Raw genomic sequence first — 19833 nt, 5'->3', positions numbered from 1 at the left:
CGGCCTCCCAAAGTACTGAGATTATAGGCATGAGCCACCGCACCCGGCCAGGAGGCTACTTTTGAATGAATGCATCTATGATGCAAGAGCTAGTGGGAGGCTTCTCTTCTTTTGAAAGATGATTCTGTGCCCCACCCTGTTCCTATCCCACATTTGCCTCAATTTCATTTCCTTAGATTTCACATTATAGAGATATAAATAACTCGAATTCAAGTGGAACATTATGGAGAGACAGAGTTTCTAGTTAATACAGGAACAATCTTTCAATAAAACTAGTATCACATTTGAAATGCAATGATATTGTCCAGGATGCTTTAGACTTTCTTGGCATCTGGAATGATTACTACTGCTTGTAGAAAATAATCCCACTGATTTCAGAATTCTGGGGGCGGTGGAGGTGGGGCATGCTCCCTTTCTCTCTTCTTTCTACGACTAAAAAATAACCTGCAAATCTTGTTCAAATTCTTTTGCAAGGAAATATATAAATTATCTGTGCATCCTGCACGTTTTTCCCCATCATGATGGCTCTAAACTAAGGAAAATACATTTCCATGCCCACAAACTCAGACACTCTTGGAGTCCCATTTTCTTTCTGTGTGTGCTGTTCCTTTTCTCTCTTTCTCTTTGTGTCTATGGTTACTGTTAAGCTGACCCCTACAGTCTGGGGCAAATACCAAACTTGAATCAAGCACTACTTAACCATACAGCTGTGAAGGATTGCGGTTTCAGGGGCTCAGATGATAGATTCAAGTAAAGTTTCTAACTGGAGTTTAGGAAATCTGTTATGATTTCATCTACAAAGACGGGCTGTATCGCACCCCACTGTGCTGAATTTTAAGATGCAATGTTGTGTTATTGTTGTTTTGTCTTTATTTTATGAGAAACATCTTTATTATAAATGATCCATTTTTATGTCTGTGTTGATTTTTATAATACCGAATTTCATTGTTGAGAACAATGACTGTAGAAAGATCTTTATTGTTCCTGCCTCTTCTCCCAGTGTCTGGAAGAAACTATTGCTTGCAAAAACCATAGCTAATTAAACATTGAACTTAATTAGCTACAAAGAAGCCAGATTGGCCAGGGCTGGGAGGAAGGGTAGAGAAAGCTGCCGACTCTGTGTTCTTCTTTACCTCCGCTTTAATGGTCTTCGCAGCTGGTCGTGTTTGTGAGTCAGAGGACCCCAGAGCGACACTTGTTGGGGACGGGCAGGACACCACAGCGCGAGTGGCGGCCGGAGTGCACGCCGGAGCCGAGTGCCAGCGCCGTGGAAACCGGTTCTCAGGTTCTGGCTGAGCCGACTTGCCCTTACATCAGCGGGCCTGCTCCTGTCAGGCAGGCGGCCGGCGATTGGCCGGGAGGAGGCAGTCATTCAAACTGCCTTTTGTGCTTGGATAATCAGGGCAGCCCAGGTTCCCAGCGGAGGTGCGTCTGTGGTGTCAGACACCTGTGTCTCAGCTCTGCCTTCCTGGGGCTGGCTCCTGCGGATCCTTCCTGGACCGGAACCGCGTCTCTGGGCCACCTCCCCCAAGCCACCAAGCCCCCGCGGTGGACCTGCCTTGGCCCCGTGTCACGCAGGACAGAAATGTCCAACAGATAACTGAGGACAATGGACGTGCCTGGGCATAGCCTTCCTTAAGGTAAGTCCATTTTAACCCAGTTATTTCTCGCCGACATTATTTCTCCGTTGATCTTGGCAGAAATGCCGGTATTGGGAAGGTGAACTGGAGAGAGGGAAGTTGTTCAGGTTAGTTAGGCCTTTCTGATGAAATCACCAAGCTTTTGGACTGTCAGATATGCTGACAAAATAATATAAAGGAATAAATAAAGATGTGCAGTGGGAGGAGAGAGCCTGACAAATGACTGTAGTCCTCTCAGGCAAGGGGCATTTTTTCCTATTGGATGAGAAGCTCAAGTGAAACAGAGTAAAGTAACTTTTAACTAAGACCAACAAATATCTATGCTAACTTGGAGAATAATACCAAGTCAGTCTGAATATCCTGGCTCCCTCCAATCATGCAACCTCAGGATTTATAGTCTAATTTTAATGATAACTTATTTTTAAAGCTATATTTAACCTTCTCATTTGGGATATGAAGGCAGCTTTTCTTTTTTATGTTTGTTCAACATGGGTGAATCAATGAATTTCACTTCAACAGCAAAACTGGATTATATTGATTGGTTGGCTCACTCTTCTCATGCTTATGTTTCATAGAGAAGGTTGGATTATAAATGCAAGCACCTAGATTTAAGCAACAGTTGAGATGCTTAGGAATGTTAAGCTGTGATTCTGATTAAGCTTAAACTCTGCCCTGGTTTCATTTTACTTGTAAATCAATTGACACATGCTTCAGGGACTATCCTGTCTTTTCTGTGGGGTTGCTGTCAGCATATTTGTTAACTTGAGGATTTTATAATTGATGATTGATTAAAAAAAGACTGGTGGTTTGGGACTAGTGTTTTCACCCTGCCTGTTTTGTTATGACAGGAAGGAAAGTAATTTTCCCTTGGATTTAAATTTTTTTCATGAAAAACATTCTGAAAATGGGTAAAGTTTCCTTTATAAATCCAAAGAGGTTCTGAGACTACTTTTCCAACCTCATTAATTTCAAGGATGTAAACACTTAGATGAAAGAAGGTGTTTACCAGTTCTCAATGATTCTGTTCAAGTGATAAACAGCAATAGGGCAAACAGGTCATTGAGAATTTGTGTTAATCATCCTCAAATGTGTTTTTTTATTCCAGTGATTATAGCCAGTTGGAGTTTTCCATTCTTTTCAGCTGTTAGCTAACGTGTCTTTATAAAAACATTTTCCTATAATATAACACAGTAACATTTAATATAAATATTAATATTACTGCTTTCATGAATAAAAGCACTAGAAATGGCATTACCCATCAGGTGAAATATGATCATCACACAATCTTAAAGTGTATAAAGCAATCACTTAAAAATATAATGTATATGTAAATGATTTTAAAATATAGATCCATAGGTAGGTAGATACTAAGTGAATTTATAAATGTTGAAGGAGTTAAAGAGAAATGAACATTGGAAAGCTAAGTAGATATTGAATATTTAGCATTGATTTACATTTCAAAAATCTACCTTTACTTATGAATTACAACCTAGAGAATATATAAATCAGAGATAATTTCCTGGGTTAAAGATAAGTCATTTTTTGTATGGAGAGGGATCAATACCCTAATCATATACCCTAATCTTAGCCCTAATCACTGTCTTTAAACATAATTACTATTCATAAAAACTCCAGTATCCTAAAAAGGCACCGAAAGGAAGAGAGAGGTTGCTGAAAAACTTAACAATACTTCAAAAGTAAATAAAGTCACAAACCCACATGTCATATAAAGAGTGTAGAAAGCCCTAGTCTGTACCCTAAATATGTAATTTAACACAATCATTAATAACTAAGATAAATATTTTATTCCAAGAACACTAGAGAGTTAGATTGGAGGGTAAGGGGATTAAGTATCTTAAGTTTATTGTTTCCTGAGTGACCATTTTTAAAAGCCTCCATCAGGGAACTATGGAATGCCTGCCAGGCTCCCTGACTGCTGTTTGGTGAGGGTCCCTTCTGGTGCTGTGGACAGCACAACGCACAATGGGGCACAAGAAAGCCTCGAACCGCCCCCCTCTCCGAGATACACACTGTTCACCCCCTTGGCTCTGCTTAGAAGGTTCAGCTCTGCAAAAGGAAGACTGCAAACATCAGACACCTTCATCTCTCTGTTTCTGTCTCTCTGTCCCCTTCTTCCCACAGAGTCCAGCCTTGGCCTCTGACTTTTCCTGGGGTCCGGGAGGCCTGTGCGTTCAGAGGCTGAACAGCTTGGGGAAGACCTCCCTTAGCTCAATGTGCTCTGGCCATAGGGAGCAGACAAGCAAGCTAAGTTTGGGTAGCCCTAGACACACGGAAATAGAAACAGCTTCCTCACCTCCACCCCTCCATAGATGACTTCATTAAAATGTTACTGGTTCATAGGAAAAAGGTAGCACTTCTTGTTAGGTCAAACCCCTAAAAGGCATGTTTTTAAGAAAACAAAAAATTAAAAAATTCCCAGCAGTCTTAATGATCACATTAAGACAGGTAGGAAGGTATACCTTTCAGACAAATGGATGATTTTGGAAGGCATGAACCTAAGCCGGCTCACATCATTTTGCTTCTTAGTTGGACTGACTGGTTTAAATAATGAAACCCAAATGGTAGCTGCAGAGTGGTGTGGGTGGCATAGCATCTGATTCCATTGAGATAAAAGCTCTCAACAAACTTGTGTGAACCGAAACTGATAGAATGACTGAGGCTCCACAAGTGGTCAAGAGACCCCAGCATCAGACACTTCAGGAGGACTTTGCTTCTGTCCTGGACACCAGGCTTTAAAGTGAAAAATCTGGAGATGGAATGTAAATGAGCCCCACCCTGAGAAGCTATGGCTGCTCAGAAACACTTGTTTTTTTCACGTGCTAAAGCTCCCTAGTAAGCAGTAAGGCTACCAGTAGCCTCCACCCACTAAAACCTGTGGTCAGCATTGCCCATCAGCCCTCCCGGGGCGGGGGTCCCAACAATCAGCCTCTGAAGTGAGTCTGCAAGGTCTTCCCTTATCTTCACCCCTGCAGGAGTGGAGGCCCAGTCTTAGTGACCTGATATTTATCCAGTTGTTTCTCAGTTGTTTATTAATCATGGATCACTAGTTCTTCCATCTGAGATAGGTCATATATCATTATCCTAGTTTGGAAGAGAGAGAAAAAGGATTAAATGGAAGAATTTGTTCGACAGTACCAGGAAGCTGGTGAGAAGTTACAACCTCAAATACCATGCAGTTCTCCTTCTCTTTTTGTCTTTCTGTCAAAAGGGAAATCAGGGATCCTTAAACCTTTCCCTGAGCAGTTCTCTCTTGGCACTAAAATGCTTCAGGCCAAAAATATGCTGATTCTCTTAACTGGATCACTCTGTGACTGGGAGAGAGAGCGTTAAAACAATGAAATTAATTGGGCATGTGCTCACCTGAACAACTCAAACCCCAGTGGGTTTTTGGTAAAGTTTTCCTGAAGCCTAAACTAAGGACAGCACCTTCTCTCCTCTGGCTTTTTCCTGGAAAGACCTGATCATTTCATTTATAACAAATTTCAGCCCTGGCCCCTTGACCAGGGAGGCCAGCTGCGGGTGAGCCGTCTGAAGGTGGCTGGCCTGCATTGCCTCTGAAGGTATTTCAGGAATGTTAATGGTATGCCTGAGTGGAGGCCTCAGAGCTCCGAGCTCAGGCCTGAGAACTGTTCTTGCAGCCATCTGTTGTGGCCCAGGAAGTCTCATAGCAACAGCTTCTCAAGAATGGTGTTGTTTTTTTTTTTAATTAAAATTAACTCACACAAAACCAAAAAAAACTGCTCCACTGCTCAAGAAGAATCAGGACAGCATTCAGATTCTTTCTACAGAGTGATGAGCTTTTAAGGAAGAAAAGCCCCAGCCTCCTTCATTCCTGTTCTTTAAATGAGCAATTTGTACTTGGTGTTGAGGTCTTAATTTTTTTTTCTCCCCCGGGATAGAATTTTTTTTTTTTTTTTTTTTTTTGAAAAGAATGGAGGTGAAACAAGTTTCCACAGCTGTGTAGAAAATAATCGGCAAAAACATGGTTAAGAAAAAAGTGGTCAGAGTTTTGAGATTTTCCTCGTATCCCTTGCTCTTAGTGATCCTGTCAGCAGCTGCCTTTTTCCTCCTCTATAATAATGTGAGCTTTCTATGCCTGGCTATTTGGTTAGTGAAATGAACTTCAGACAAAGACACTAATTTTACTCTGATGATGTATGCCCTCCGGTATGAATCTCTTGAATCTGTGCAATAGCAGACCTCAGAAAAAGAGGTAGGGAAAGTAATATTTGTAGCTCTATATTTTTTCATCGATGAGACAGTAAGCTAGTCATTTACAAAAACTGAAGCTTTTCCTCAGGATAGAAGACATTGTAAAATGATAAATACAGGAAGCCTGGGCAGGCGTGCCAGACAGAGACAAAAGAATTCTATCCTGTTCCGCATTGCACCCCTTACCCGGCTGTTTCAGGAAGGCACGCCACCTCTCAGAGCACAGTGCTTCATCTGCAAATTGGATTCTTGCATTGTTAATGAGGTTAAATATATTTACCTAAAAGGAACTTGGGAAAAGATCCTTGAATCTGAATGGTACCTATAAAGAAGTATTATATGCTGTCATTCTTGCTGTGGCACAACCCTGGGAAAACATTTTCATGAGAACTTTTAGATCTTCATTTTTTAGTTTGGCACATTTCCCTCAAGTTTTGTGAAATAAAATTTCCCAGTAGAGTCAAAATATTCCAAGTGATTTTTAACTATCATTACATAATTCCTGAATATGGAACACACTTGGAATACTTCCTTATGTTCTTGATTGGTGGTATGTATTGCTATTTACATATTATACAGATCTAATACATTGTCCCTACAAATGGCGCCAACCTACCCGGAAAGGGATCTGTACTTCAAGACTGGTTTCTGGAACACAGGTTCCTAATGAAGTTTTTCTTTATATAAAAGGCATGACCTTACCCTTTTTGTGTGTATTACCTCCCATATAAAATATAACCACCAAATATTTATGAAGTGCCTGCCATGTGTTGGGTTTCTAGGTACCAAGTTTGGAGCTTTGTCTACCAAGTAGACAAAAATTCTGGCACACATTCTAGTCAAGTGACACAGGTAACAAGTCAGATAACACAAAGATAAATCAATTGTATTATGGGCTAGAAAATTATAACTGCTATGAAAAACACATAAAGCAGAGAAGAACACCATGTAATGGCAGAGATGGTATTGCTGTTTTCTAGGGCGTGGTGGAAGGACCTGCTAAGAAGATGATATTTAAAAAAAAAAAAAAAAAAAAATTTCCCAAATGTGCTAAATAGGGGAGGGACAGTGGGGGGTGGGGAGTTGGGGAGAGATAGCATGGGGAGAAATGCCAGATATAGGTGACGGGGATGAAGGCAGCAAATCACATTGCCACATGTGTACCTATGCAACAATCTTGCATGTTCTTCACATGTACCCCAAAACCTAAAATGCAATTAAAAAAAAAAAAAGAAGATGATATTTAAAAGAAAACTTGAAAGAAGGGAGAAAATGAGCCTTGAAGGTTACCTGGGGAGCACTGTAGACAGAGAGAAGAGCATGCGCAAAGGCCCTGGGGCAGACATGTTTGGGAAAGAGCTGGGAGGCCAGTGGGTGGAGCAGAGTGTGGCAGGGGCAGAGATAGAGTGGGTCACTGGGAGTGAAAACAGTTAGATTTTACTCTGAATAAATCCTAGGAGAACTTGCTTCACAGAGCAGTTATGAGCATTAAATGAAATAATTTGTGTGAAGCCTTCCATACAGTGCCTAGCACACAGAAAATCTTCTGTGCTTGTTAGCTATCATTCGTTCACTTATTATTACCACTACCTAGGATTTTGTGAACACACAGCACAGAACTTTGTTCTGATCAAAGCTAATTGTTCCTTATGAGAATTAAACTCCCAAACTTTGCCTTTTAAATATTCAATTCTATCAGCTAAGAAAGTTGCAAGTCTGTATCTCACATATACACAGAAAAAAACTTGCTTTTAAAAAACTGACCTTGATTAAGCTAAATCATTCTTTCCATTTTGAAAGTTCCAAGTCCATGCTCTCTAAAGACAAGTGTATTTTGAGACATTTGGTTCCAATTTCAGCTACAAAAGTCTTGTTGAATTCCACTGAATTCGCATGATATCACAATGTACTCATGTTTGAGTTTTGATATCGATTTCCTTTGCTAGGCAGCAGGATTCGAGGTGGGGAGGAACACATTGCAGATATAATGAAAATAAGGAATCAATGTGCTTTTCTTCTCCCCAGAGTCCTGAAGCAAGATTACCTTTCAGGGCACTTCAGGGACCCTTTCTCGAAATGATCTTCCCAGACACTTCTTTGAATGTCTAGATTCTGTTGATCTCCTCCTTTGAACCTGAGGGACTTAGATCTTTACTCATGTCGAGTGATGACTAGCTCAGGAAATTCAAAGAAGACAAGGAATCCTTTTCTCCAAGCATATGAAGATCATCCTTAAGAGTCAGGGATATCCTTGCTCCAGAACCACAATAAGTGATTTGGGAGCAACAAAAGGAATTACTTGATGATAACTAGAGATGCTCAATGAATGAAAATATCTGTCCAAAAATGTGCACTTTCATTATTAGAAATGTTTCAGGAGAGGCTGATTAATCAATCAGTAGTCAGAGAGGTTTGAGTTTATCCACATGACATACAGCTTATCTACATGATCTCTGCTAGGATCTCAAATCCACTGGGGGTTATTTCTTAATAACAAGAATAACCCCTAGTGGATTTGGGATCCTAGCAGAGATCATGTACTTAATGACTCAGAAAGGTACCATGTTTTTACCTCTTCAACCCAAATACAGTAAAGAACATGGATGATATATTTTTTTTATTATTATACTTTAAGTTCTGGGGTACATGTGCAGAACATGCAGATTTTTTACTTAGGTATACAAGTGCCATGGTGGTTTGCTGAATCCATCACTCTGTCATCTACATTAAGTATTTCTCCTAACGCTATCCCTCCCTTAGCCCCCCACCCCTTGACAGGCCCCGGTATGTGATGTTCCTCTCCCTGTGTCCATGTGTTCTTATTGTTCAACTCCGACTTATGAGTGAGAACATGCGGTGTTTGGTTTTCTGTTCTTGTGTCAGTTTGCTGAGAATGATGGTTTCCAGCTTCATCCATGTCCCTGCAAAGGGCATGAACTCATCCTTTTTTATGTCTGCATAGTATTCCATGGCGCATGTGTGCCACATTGTCTTTATCCAGTCTATCATTTATGGACATTTTCGTTGGTTCCAAGTCTTTGCTATTGTGAACAGTGCCGTAATAAACATGGATGTGCATGTGTCTTTATAATAGAATGGTTTATAATTCTTTGGGTATATACCCAGTAATGGGATTGCTGGGTCAAATGGTATTTCCAGTTCTACATCCTTGAGGAAGCGCCACACTGTCTTCCACAATGGTTGAACTAATTTACACTCCCACCAACAGTGTAAAAGGGTTCCTATTTCTCCACAATGGATGATATAATTTAATATAAATCTGAAGGAATGATAAAACCACCCACAATGACTGGCCCTATTATTTATTCAGTTGGTCAAGTTCTAATCTTTTGGCTTCACGACTTCCACTATTTTTTATGACATATGTTGTGTATTTTTAGTTATCAAATTGGTAATCTTTACAGCATCCCTCTAATTATTAAACAATGTAAACTTTAAAAAAAAATTGGCGGGAGAGTTTGACTTCTAAAATCCCTTCCAAATTTGTGTTTCTGCTTCCTTACAAGATCTGCTTATTAAAAACCAAATCTTTAGGAAACATCACCTTAAGTTCTTTTTAACTGACACCTTAGTTTGGGAATTCTGAGAGCCAGAAGCAACTGATTGTGGAAGCCCTATTTCACTTGGAGGCTGTAGCTAGGGCAGTCATCTTCCTGCAGTGTCACCCTGGTCCCCAACGCTGATGATGCTCTGTGCCTGTGTGCAGTTTCTGGTGCTGTCACATTACTACTGCTGGCTGCCAGGTTGCTCAGTTAAGGTCAGTGGGTAGAGTGGACCGAAGCTCTTTTTTCTTTGGGAAAAACATTTCTATAGTACTTATTACATTTTCAGTGATTTGCAAAAATCCTATCTCTCTTAACCCAATGACAGAGCTACAGTTTTTGTCCCCATTTAACAGGTTAAACAATTGAGATACAGGAGAACTGATCCAAAGTCACAGGGACAAGTCACATGGTTCAAGTGACAGGGACTTGAACCCAGGTCATCTGTCAACAGAGTCTGTGCTCTTAGCTGCTACATTGGATTTCTCATCCACAAATATCTAATCCTACATGCTCTTTTTATTTGTTGTAGCTCTCCTGTTGATTTAGAGGGAAAACTGATATGGCATATTATTACACTTTATTGCACTATGTGAGGGCAGAGAACATAACCTATTGATACCAGTGCCTAGTGTAGTGCCTGGCGCATGCAGATACTCAAATATTTGTTGAATGAATGAGGGAGTGAGGGTGTGACATGAATAAACAATAGTAAGGCCATAGAAATGCCTTCCTAGTCTCAAGAGTCACAACGATCCATGCAATCGCAGGATGCTGCTTACATAAAAACTTTAACTTTGAAAGTTAAAAAACATAAAATCAGAGGTGAGGACATCATGGGACAATCACAGTGTTTGAATTACAGTGCCAATAATTTCATCCCTTATTAGGCACTCATTCATAGTTTAATTAATAAATCACATTGTATTGGAAGTGTAGCTCCACAGGACCCTGATGTCAGACTAACGCCTGCTCTGTGACAATTGGGAAAGGAACAGGAAACCATTGGAACGCCATGAATTCCACTAAATCAGGGCTTTACTGTGTGATTTGGATTTGTTGCATTTAACAAATAGACATAGAGATTCATAGATTTGTTACAGAGTAGAGAAAGCAAGCCCGACTCTTGCCAATGCCAGTGTCTGAGAGAACATTTGGGTGCAGTGAATATAAACCCACCCAGACCAACTCAAATAAAAAGAGGCTTCTTTGAAAGATATGAAGGAAGCTTGTGAAATCCAACTATAGGAAGCCAGGAATACCTCAACGTTAACCTAGTGGTTAAAAGCTCTTGGAGGCAGAAGGCCTGTATGGGAGTTCCAACCTTGGCACTGCTGAATTTGTGACCTTGGATAATTTACTTAATGTTTCTGGACCTCATTTACTCATCTAAAAAGTAGGGAATAATCAGTTTCTACCTTGTTGGGTTGTTGTGAAGATTAAGTGAGATAATATATATAAAGCACTTGGAACACTGCCTGACATGTAATAGGAACTCAGTAACCATTAAGTCTTATTATTATTTAGAAAGCAGGTAGCTATTCACTTTCTTTTTGGGTTTTATAGTTGCTCATTTCAGCTGACTTTGAACGTCAGTTCCATAGCTCTGTCTGCAGACTGGTTTCCTGAAAGACATGGTGCCAGGGTTAATTTAATGTCATAGTGATGTCATCAAAGCTCCAGGTTTGCCTGTATTTTCATTCTACCACCTTTAGCATAATGATTTTCTTCCTTAGGTTTGTTCCTCATGGTTGCAAGATGGTTGCTGTGGCTCCAGGCATCACATCCTCACAGATCTTTGTCCAAAGAAGGAAAGGAGTTCTAGTTTTGTGTATTTCATCAAGAATGAGAAATACTTTTTCAAAAATCGTCCTGCAAACTCTCTTTTTTTGGGGGGCTCAGATCTCATTAGCTAGGCTTATGTCCCATATCCTTGCCTACACTAGTAACTGGCAGGGAGTCAGATTACCATGAATGGTATAGATCAGGCAGGGTTAATCCCTTAGGGTGATGAAGGAGCTGCTTTCTGAGCACATCATTATCTGATGGTGTAATAGAATCAAAATTATACTTGTGGAGTAAAACAGGGGTTGGTGACCATTGAATAAACAATTATGATGGCCTGTCCTTAGATGAGCAAGTGTCTAAGCCAGACAAATCAGAGGATTTCTTTGGAATTTTATGTTTTCGTACATGGAGTCAAAGAGGAGGCAGAAGTCTCTTTTGCAGTTGTTCATCTGGGATAAGGTAAACCTGAAGTTCTCTGCTCTGTGGTTGTCTTCCGTGTACTTTGCCCCCACATGCACACACACTGAATCCTGTTGGTGTAGATGAAAGTGAGGTCTTTTTCTCACCTTGCTCTCTCTATATATACTGTCATGCACCACATAATAACATTTGGGTCAGCAACAGACGCCATGCATGACAGTGGTTCTGTAAACTGATAATGGAGCATATACAGAAATGTGATACACAGCACTTGCTATTGGCCCTGAAGATCAAGTAGGGGAAATGTTTGATCTTCAGTAACGTGCTGGGACATTTGTTTTGTCATATAAAAAAAATAGCCAGGTGTGGTGGCTTGTGCCTATGACCCCAGCTACTTGGGAGTTAGAGGCAAAAGGATCGCTTGAGCCTGGGAGGTGGAGGCTGCAGTGAGCTGTGATCATACCAATAGAATCCAGCCTGAGCAACAGAGCAAGACCCTGTCTCCAAGAAGAAAAGCAAAAGATGTTGTATATAACATCTAGGTTTGTGTACGTACTGTCTATGATGTTTTTACGATGAAATTGCCTAATCTTGTCATGTATTCCCATCGTTCAGCAATGCATGACTGTGTCTAGATGTATAGGTAGGTAGATAGGCACAGAGAAACACACACAAACACACACACACACACACACACACACACACACACACAGACTCCAGTGGATGCTGTCTCTCTCAAGGGATAACCTGACAATAATTTCCTGTCCCTGAGGCCATCTCCATCCCTGGCCTTCTCAAGAAATTCCCCTTTTGGCTTGAATTTTTCTGTTGGTGTCACTTCATCATTTGCCGCAACAGGAACAAAATCCCGTCAGAACCATTCTAAGCTTCTGGGATTCCGTCCCCCACATCTGCTAGTGTGTGGACCCGGCTCACCCTAGAGCCATCACTGGGCTCTACCCCAGGTGCCTTACAGCTCTAGAGCCTTACCACCTGATAAACTCAGCCTTGCCCAGCACCAGGGTGCACCAGCAGCAATGTGAACAGCTCTGCCTACAGCTGAGGAAGAGCAGGTTCAGCCTCACCACTTCAACAGGGCCTTGTTGGAGACCATGTCCTCCTAGAAAAGATGGGAACAGGAGACAGTAACCTCTGTCTCTGATAAAAGCTGTAATATCTGCCCAGTCTTTCCTAAAGCGACTCAGCGAAAGAGACCACCCGATCGACAAGTACATTTTTCATAAATAAAATGACTTGATTTCAGATATACAAGTGCCTTTGTTTGACAGGGAGTTTAAATCTGGTGGCTGTATTCCTTTTGGCGTGACTTAAATAGGCAAAGAGAGTTGTGGATTCCTATCAGTGGGAAATTAGTAAAGGATTCGAGGAGGAAGTGACTAGGAGAGCAGAGTGAAGTCATAAACAAAATCAGTGTGGCCACGAGGGGAAGGCCAACTGGACTAATGAGAAAAATCCCATGGAAGGTGGAAATATAAGACATGGAGACTGTCATTCAGGAAGTATGGATAGATTTTTTTCATGTTTATTTTTCCTATTTTGTTATGCAAATGGTATAAACATTTGTGAAACTAGAGAGTCACACAAATTCCCACGCACGCACCATCCAGCTGGATGGCTCTTGTTAAGTAGAACAAGACAAGAAGGAGAAGATGAAAGAAAGGAGCAGGACCCAGTGAAGGACAAAATATTCTGTGACAGATCTGTGAGTGAACTGGTCAAGAAGGAACAGGAAGCTGAAATCCGAGATGTTTATTCTTCTAAATCATAGGTTAATGAAATAATTGATAAATGAGATCTGGCTTCTGGTTATTTGAGTAGGGATTATGTACTTTGAGGAAGCAGATCCCGCCGTAGTGTAATCTCCAAATTGCTGGTTGTAGGGGGACCAAAAGGCCCCCATCCAACAAGGTGACAAGGCTCAGGCAGCAAGAGGCAGCATTTGTTTGTTTGGCATTTAGCAACTTCTTATCTACAGTCTCCCAGACACTGCTCTAGGCTTTGTGGACATGCAAATCTGAAGCACTGGGTTCTTGCTTTCAGAGAATGCAGCACCTACTGGTGAAAATAGATGAGAAAAATCTATGCTTATAGCAGGCATGCTGTAATGAAGTTTTTCTGGTAGCATAGAAAAGATGAAAGCTTCTTGTAGGAGGATGATTGTCTTGATCTTTGGAAGGATGAACAGGTGTTAGGTAAATGGATTTAGTCAGTGAAGGCGTTCTAGCTAGACAAAGTAGCTTACGCAAAGGGGGAGAGGTACTCAAAGAGAATCTTAGCCAGGGCTGCAGGACTGATGGCACACTCGTGACCTGCTAAAAGACAAGGTGGGGATGGGGTAGGGGTGGCCAGGAAGTGGGAAGCAGGGGCTAAAATTCAGGCTGGGCTTTGCCCCCTGGTGCAGCTGTATCCACCTGGAGAAAGAGGTGGCGTTTTCTAGTTTGACAAGGGGCCACGTTGAGGGTAGCCCTGTCTGAGCGTATTTGGTATTCTTTGATTAAAGAGTGTGTGTGAGGGTGCTCATGAGTTTGAACAGAACCCAGAAAGGTGATGAGGCATTAATAAATAATTAAAAGGCAGAGTAGTGACAAAATTAGACCTGTTCTTGAAAAGACTATTCTTGCTGCATTTTGGGAGCTGGTTTTAAAGATGTTAAGTCTGAAGCAAAAGAAACCAGTGAGGAAAGGCTGGTCCAGGTGGAAAATAATGGGGGCTGAATGGCAGCTGTGGGAGGGGAAGGAAAGGAAGTGGTGCATTGAATATCCAGAAGGTACAGCAGGTAGACCTGGTGATCGGCTGGCTGCTTGGGTGCAGGGGAGCAAGGTGAGGAGGATGACTCCAGGGTTTCAGCTTCAGCAGGCTCAGTGGAAGATTATCACATTCCCACAAAGATCAATAAACCCAAGAACTTTGCCACAGTGTGTGCTGAGGTGTTACCTGTTGAATAATAACAATATAAGAGTTATTTATATTAGCATGGTAGTTAAAGATTAAAAGGAAGGCTTTAGACCTTTTGAGACAGAGGAAAAACACGATCCTGAGTTGTGTCCCTTCAGAGAATGAGCAATTGATATGAAAGGAAACTGTGGGGTCTCTTGCATTGCCATTCCATTCAAGTACAGCAAAACCCCCTTAGTGGATAACCTGGCCATTCAAGGTAGGTCAGAGAGTAATGACCAGCTGCAGAAAGCAAGTTCACCTCCTTTATTCTGTGTTTCAAGATGAAAATAATATAAATCTAGGGTATCTCAAACCCTTTCCCATTGCTTTTGGAGAAAGCAGGTTATGTTTTATTTCTGGTGATGGACATGTCAGCAGCATTCTTTCCATCTCCCTGTGCTTGTCGTGATGGTGTCCTAGCACACACTTTGAAGTTGAATGGTCCTGGGTTTGAATTCCTAGTTCATCACCGTCTGTCACTTTGGGCCGAATACTTATCTCTGTGAACCTCATCTGTAAAATGTAGGGAAATATGGTTTCCTCATGGCGCTCTTATGCGGGTTAAGGGACAAGGAAGGGGGATGCTTGGCACAGGACCTGTAGGCACATGCTGGTCACAACCGGTGGTGCTGTTGTACTTGTTAATGCCGGTGTTTAGATATCAAGAAAGGATATAACACCTGGAATCTAGCACTTTGGGAGGCTGAGGCGGGAGGATCACTTGAGCCTAGGACAACATAGTGGACCCTGTCTCTACAAAAACATTGTTTTAAAAATTAGCCAGGTGTAGTGGCACATGCCTGTAGTCCCAGCTACTCAGGAGGCTGAAGCGGAAAGCTAGCTTGAGCCCAGGAGGTCAAGGCTGCAGTGAGCCATGAACATGCCACTGTATTCGGTCTGGAAAAAAAAAAAGACTTGCTTTTGCAGCCTTTGATTATTTTATGGGCCTGCATCTATTAGATGCTGACCCTGTATCATATTGCCTTCTTTATGGGTTAACGTGAGAACAAAGAGTTCCATGTCACGTGAGTCAAACAGCAGGTTATATACATGGCTTGCTCCTTCCTGATGTGTCTTGAGGTACTGTGCTGATTATGCTTGGGACAGAGAAGCATACCGTTAGACTGTAGAAATCACTGGAAAGAAAGCAGAAAACTGGTACTTTCGGCTTTCACATGATCAAGTTGTTTTCCTAGGATACTGTAGGCCACTGAAGCTACATGATATTACATTAATAATTCAACACAGCGCATTGATTAACTACCAGCCCGTGACTTCAGCAGCTAATGGCACCTAAAGAAAATGTACTTCAACTTTCTTATCAAAAAACGGTTTTGATAAGACACCAGGTGACTGTAACTTTGGTCACTGCTCTGGAATGTCTCTGTTGGTGCTGCCGGTTTTCATTGCCCATAGGTGCAATATGGAAATTTTTATAAATGCTCCCGTTTAATGCTTTTACACATTAACAACATTTTTATACGGTATTGTAACTGAAAACGAACAAGTATTCTTCTTATCTCACCTGTAGAAAAGGGAGTGGTGAGAATTCGGGAGTTAATATTGTAAAAATACCAGAGATAAGAAATACATGTTTAAGTATTACTGGTTTTGATTGGCACTGAATCCTCATGAAGCATCCGTGAGAATCAAACAGAACCAGGGACTAGGAAAAGTGGAAAGTCTGTATTTTTATACTACCGTAAAATCTATTAAGTTGGTGCAAAAGTAATTGTGATTTTTGCAATTACTTTAATGGCAAAAACCACAATTACTTTTGCACCAACCCACGCCTTTGAGAAGGAAGAGAAGTTTTCAGCGTGTTTAAAATTTGCCATCCGTAGTTTGTTGTGAAAGGGAAAGAAAATTTGGTGACAGTTAAAAATTTAAATCAGTGGTTTTCAGCTAGAGGCGATTTCCCTCCCGGGGACATTGAGCAAAACCAGGAGAGATTTTCAGTAGTCACAACTGTGTGTGGTGTGGGAGGGGGTCGTGCTATTGGCATCTAGTAGGTAGAGATCAGGGATGCTGCTTACATCCTGTAATGCACAGGAAAGGCCCCCCCAGTAGAGAATTACCTGGTCTGGTCCCAATTGTCAGTATTGCCAAGGCTGAGAAACACTGAGTTAAGTAACAGCTGTTGGGAGCTTCCAGCACAGGATTGTCTCTTTCAGCAAGGAATTAGCCATCCTGTTAATTGAAATTATTTTCCTCATGTTATACAGGGAAAATATACTCCTCTATTTTCTTTCTATTTATTTATTTATCTATTTATTTATTTATTTTTAAGGTGGAGTCTCGTGCTCCTCTACTATTTATTTATTTATTTATTTTTGAGACAGAGTCTTGCTCTGTCACCCAGGCTGGAGTGCAATGGTGCAATCTCTGCTCACTGCAACCTCCGCCTCCCAGCTTCAAGGGGTTCTCCTGCCTCAGCCTCTGCAGTAGTTGGGACTACAGGTGCACCACCACGCCCAGCTAATTTTTTGTATTTTGGTAGAGACGGGATTTCACTGTGTTAGCCACGCTGGTCTCTTCAGATGATCCATCCACCTTGGCCTCCCAAAGTGCTGGGATTATAGGCGTGAGCCACCGTGCCTGGCCTTACTCCTCTACTTCTTATAGGTTTAGTCTGGACTAGATATCTTCTTTATACATAGCTCTCAAATTATCAGGCAATTCAGTCCCCAAAATCTTCAGGCCAGGTGCTTGATAGATTGTGGGTGCAAAACAACAAGCAGGTTGGTTCAAGGGTTCACTTCTCAGCTGGTTGGTTCAGACTCTGTGGACACACAGCTGTTTTGTGGTGATAAAGAGAGCAGAAGAAAGAAGTTGGTTGAGGAAATGCCTTCACATTTCAACACTCCTCTCCCCTTCAAGGAAAGGGAAAGTTGGCTCTTCAAATACTTGCCAAGTGTGAAGCCATCCAGGAGCAGTTACAGAATCTGTTTTCCTTGACTTAGTTCATGAACTATTTATTGAGCACTTATCATCCCAATCCCTGTGATAAGTACTGCTCCTGATACAAAGAAAACTCAAATGATTTTAAGACTAACTAAAAAACAATTATAGCCACTTTGCGAAGAGACGAAGACTGAGCGGTTGTGGCCGTGTTGCCGACCTCGGGCAGCAGGCGGCTTCTCCACGTAGAACCCGGGAGTAGGAGACTCAGAATGGAATCTCTTCTCCCTCCTCCCTCCTGTGAGAGTTTTTTGATCTTCAGCTACATTTTTGGCTTTGTGAGAAACCTTGTCATCAAACACAATGGCCAGCAATGTTACCAACAAGACACCATCAACTCTTGTGTGTTCATTGGGAATCTCAACACTCCTGTGGTCAAGAAATCTGATGTGGAGGCAATCTTTTCCAAGTATGGCAACATTGTGGGCTGCTCTGTTCATAAGCGCTTTGCCTTTGTTCAGTATATTAATGAGAGAAATGCCCAGCCTGCTGCAGCAGGAGAGGATGGCAGAATGAGTGCTGGCCAGGTTTTAGATATTAACCTGGCTGCAGAGCCAAAAGCGAACCAAGGAAAAGCAGGTGTAAAACGATCTGCAGCAGAGATGTACGGCTCCTCTTTTGACTTGGACTATGACTTTCAAAGGGATTATTATGATAGGATGTACAGTTACCCAGCACGTGTACCTCCTCCTCCTATTGCTCAGGATGAGTGCCCTCGAAATGTCAGTGTGTATCAGGAAACACCTCACGAAGGGGCAAAAGTGGCTTTGATTCTAAGAGTGGAGAGCAGGGATCTTCCAAGTCTGGAAAGTTGAAAGGAGATGACCTTCAGGCCATTAAGAAGGAGCTGCCCCAGATGAAACAAAAAGTGGATTTTCTCCTGGAAAACCTGGAAAAAATTGAAAAGGAACAGAGCAAACAATCTTGAAAAGGAACAGAGCAAACCATCAGTAGAGATGAAGAATGGTAAGTCAGAAGAAGAGCAGAGCAGCAGCTCCATGAAGAAAGATGAGACTAATGTGAAGATGGAGTCTGAGGGGGGTGCAGATGACTCTGCTGAGGAGGAGACCTACTGGATGATGATGATAATGAAGATCGGGGGGATGACCAGCTGGAGTTGATCAAGGATGATGAAAAGGAGGCTGAGGAAGGAGAGGATGACGGAGACAGCGCCAATGGTGAGCATGACTCTTAGGCACATAGTTGGGTTTAGAAATCTTATCTCATTATTTCTCTACCTAGGCGCTTGTCTAAGATCAAATTTTTCACCAGATCCTCTCCCCTAGTATCTTCAGCACATGCTCCCTGTCCTCCCCATCCTTGTCCTTCCCATGTTCATTAATTCATATTTCCCTGTGCCTAGTCCCATTCTCACTCCCTTTGACACTCCTAGTAGTTTTTTGTCAAGTCTTGCTCTGTAATTTTTGCATTTAATTTTGATACCTCTTTATGACTTAACAATAAAAATGATGTATGGTTTTTATCAACTGTCCCCAAAATAATCTCTTGTTATGCAGGGAGTACAGTTCTTTTCATTCATACATGAGTTCAGCAGTTGCTTCCCTAACTGCAAAGGCAATCTCATTTAGTTGAGTAGCTCCTGAAACCAGCTTTGAGTTAGATGTGTGTGTGTTACACCCCACCTTAGTGTGCTGTGTGGGGCAGTTCAACACAAATGTAACGACGTATTTTTGTGAGTGAGAGTTGGCATGTCAAATGCATCCTCTAGAAAAATAACTAGTGTTACAGTCTTAAGATTTGTTTTCTCAAGTTGATACTGTGGGTTATATTTGTGAACAGCCTGATGTTTGTGACCTTTTTTCCTGAAAATAAACAAGTCCTTATTAAACCAGGGGAAAAAAATATTACACAGTCCCGTAGGTCATCCTCTTATCTCAGAACAAAAGAAATGTTGGACAAAGGATTTCTCTCCTAGATTTTATGTTACCTGTATCTTACAATGTATAAAGTTAAATCCACATTCTATGCATGTAATTGTCTGTTGAAAGCTGTAAAAATATACAAATTTATAATACATGATTCAGTCGTATGTTAATTTTCTTGATTTTTTTTTTCCTTAAAATGCTTTTGCTTTATCTTTGAAAGATTACTCAGTTCTGGGGCTTACTAGTGGAGATATACTGATATATAGCAGGCAAAATTAAATTTAATTACAATACATAAACTTCATCATATGAAAAAGGTTTTAAATTGGACCTCTCTTGGTCCAGCCTATAGGAAAACAAATTACTTTTTTTTTTTTTTTTTTT

The 19833-nt window shown here is 41.3% G+C and overlaps 1 protein-coding gene and 1 pseudogene across 4 annotated transcripts in view; both read left to right on the top strand.

Moving 5' to 3' along the window:
- SHROOM3 (shroom family member 3) overlaps positions 1-19833 on the top strand; it is a 379035-nt gene that overhangs the window by 171066 nt on the left and 188136 nt on the right. The window contains exon 1 of one of the 4 annotated variants that reach the window (XM_017514763.2): positions 1039-1640. The exons of the other annotated variants lie outside the window; for them this stretch is intronic. The gene's annotated coding sequence lies outside the window, so the exon portion shown is untranslated. Of the gene's footprint in view, positions 1-1038; positions 1641-19833 lie in introns of those variants that run through there. 4 annotated transcript variants of the gene reach the window in all.
- LOC108293419 lies at positions 17867-18915 on the top strand (annotated as a pseudogene).

Source organism: Cebus imitator, unplaced genomic scaffold (genome assembly GCF_001604975.1).
Source record: "Cebus imitator isolate Cc_AM_T3 unplaced genomic scaffold, Cebus_imitator-1.0 Scaffold537, whole genome shotgun sequence".
Lineage (NCBI taxonomy): Eukaryota > Metazoa > Chordata > Mammalia > Primates > Cebidae > Cebus > Cebus imitator.
This window is presented reverse-complemented; position numbering and strand designations above follow the sequence as displayed.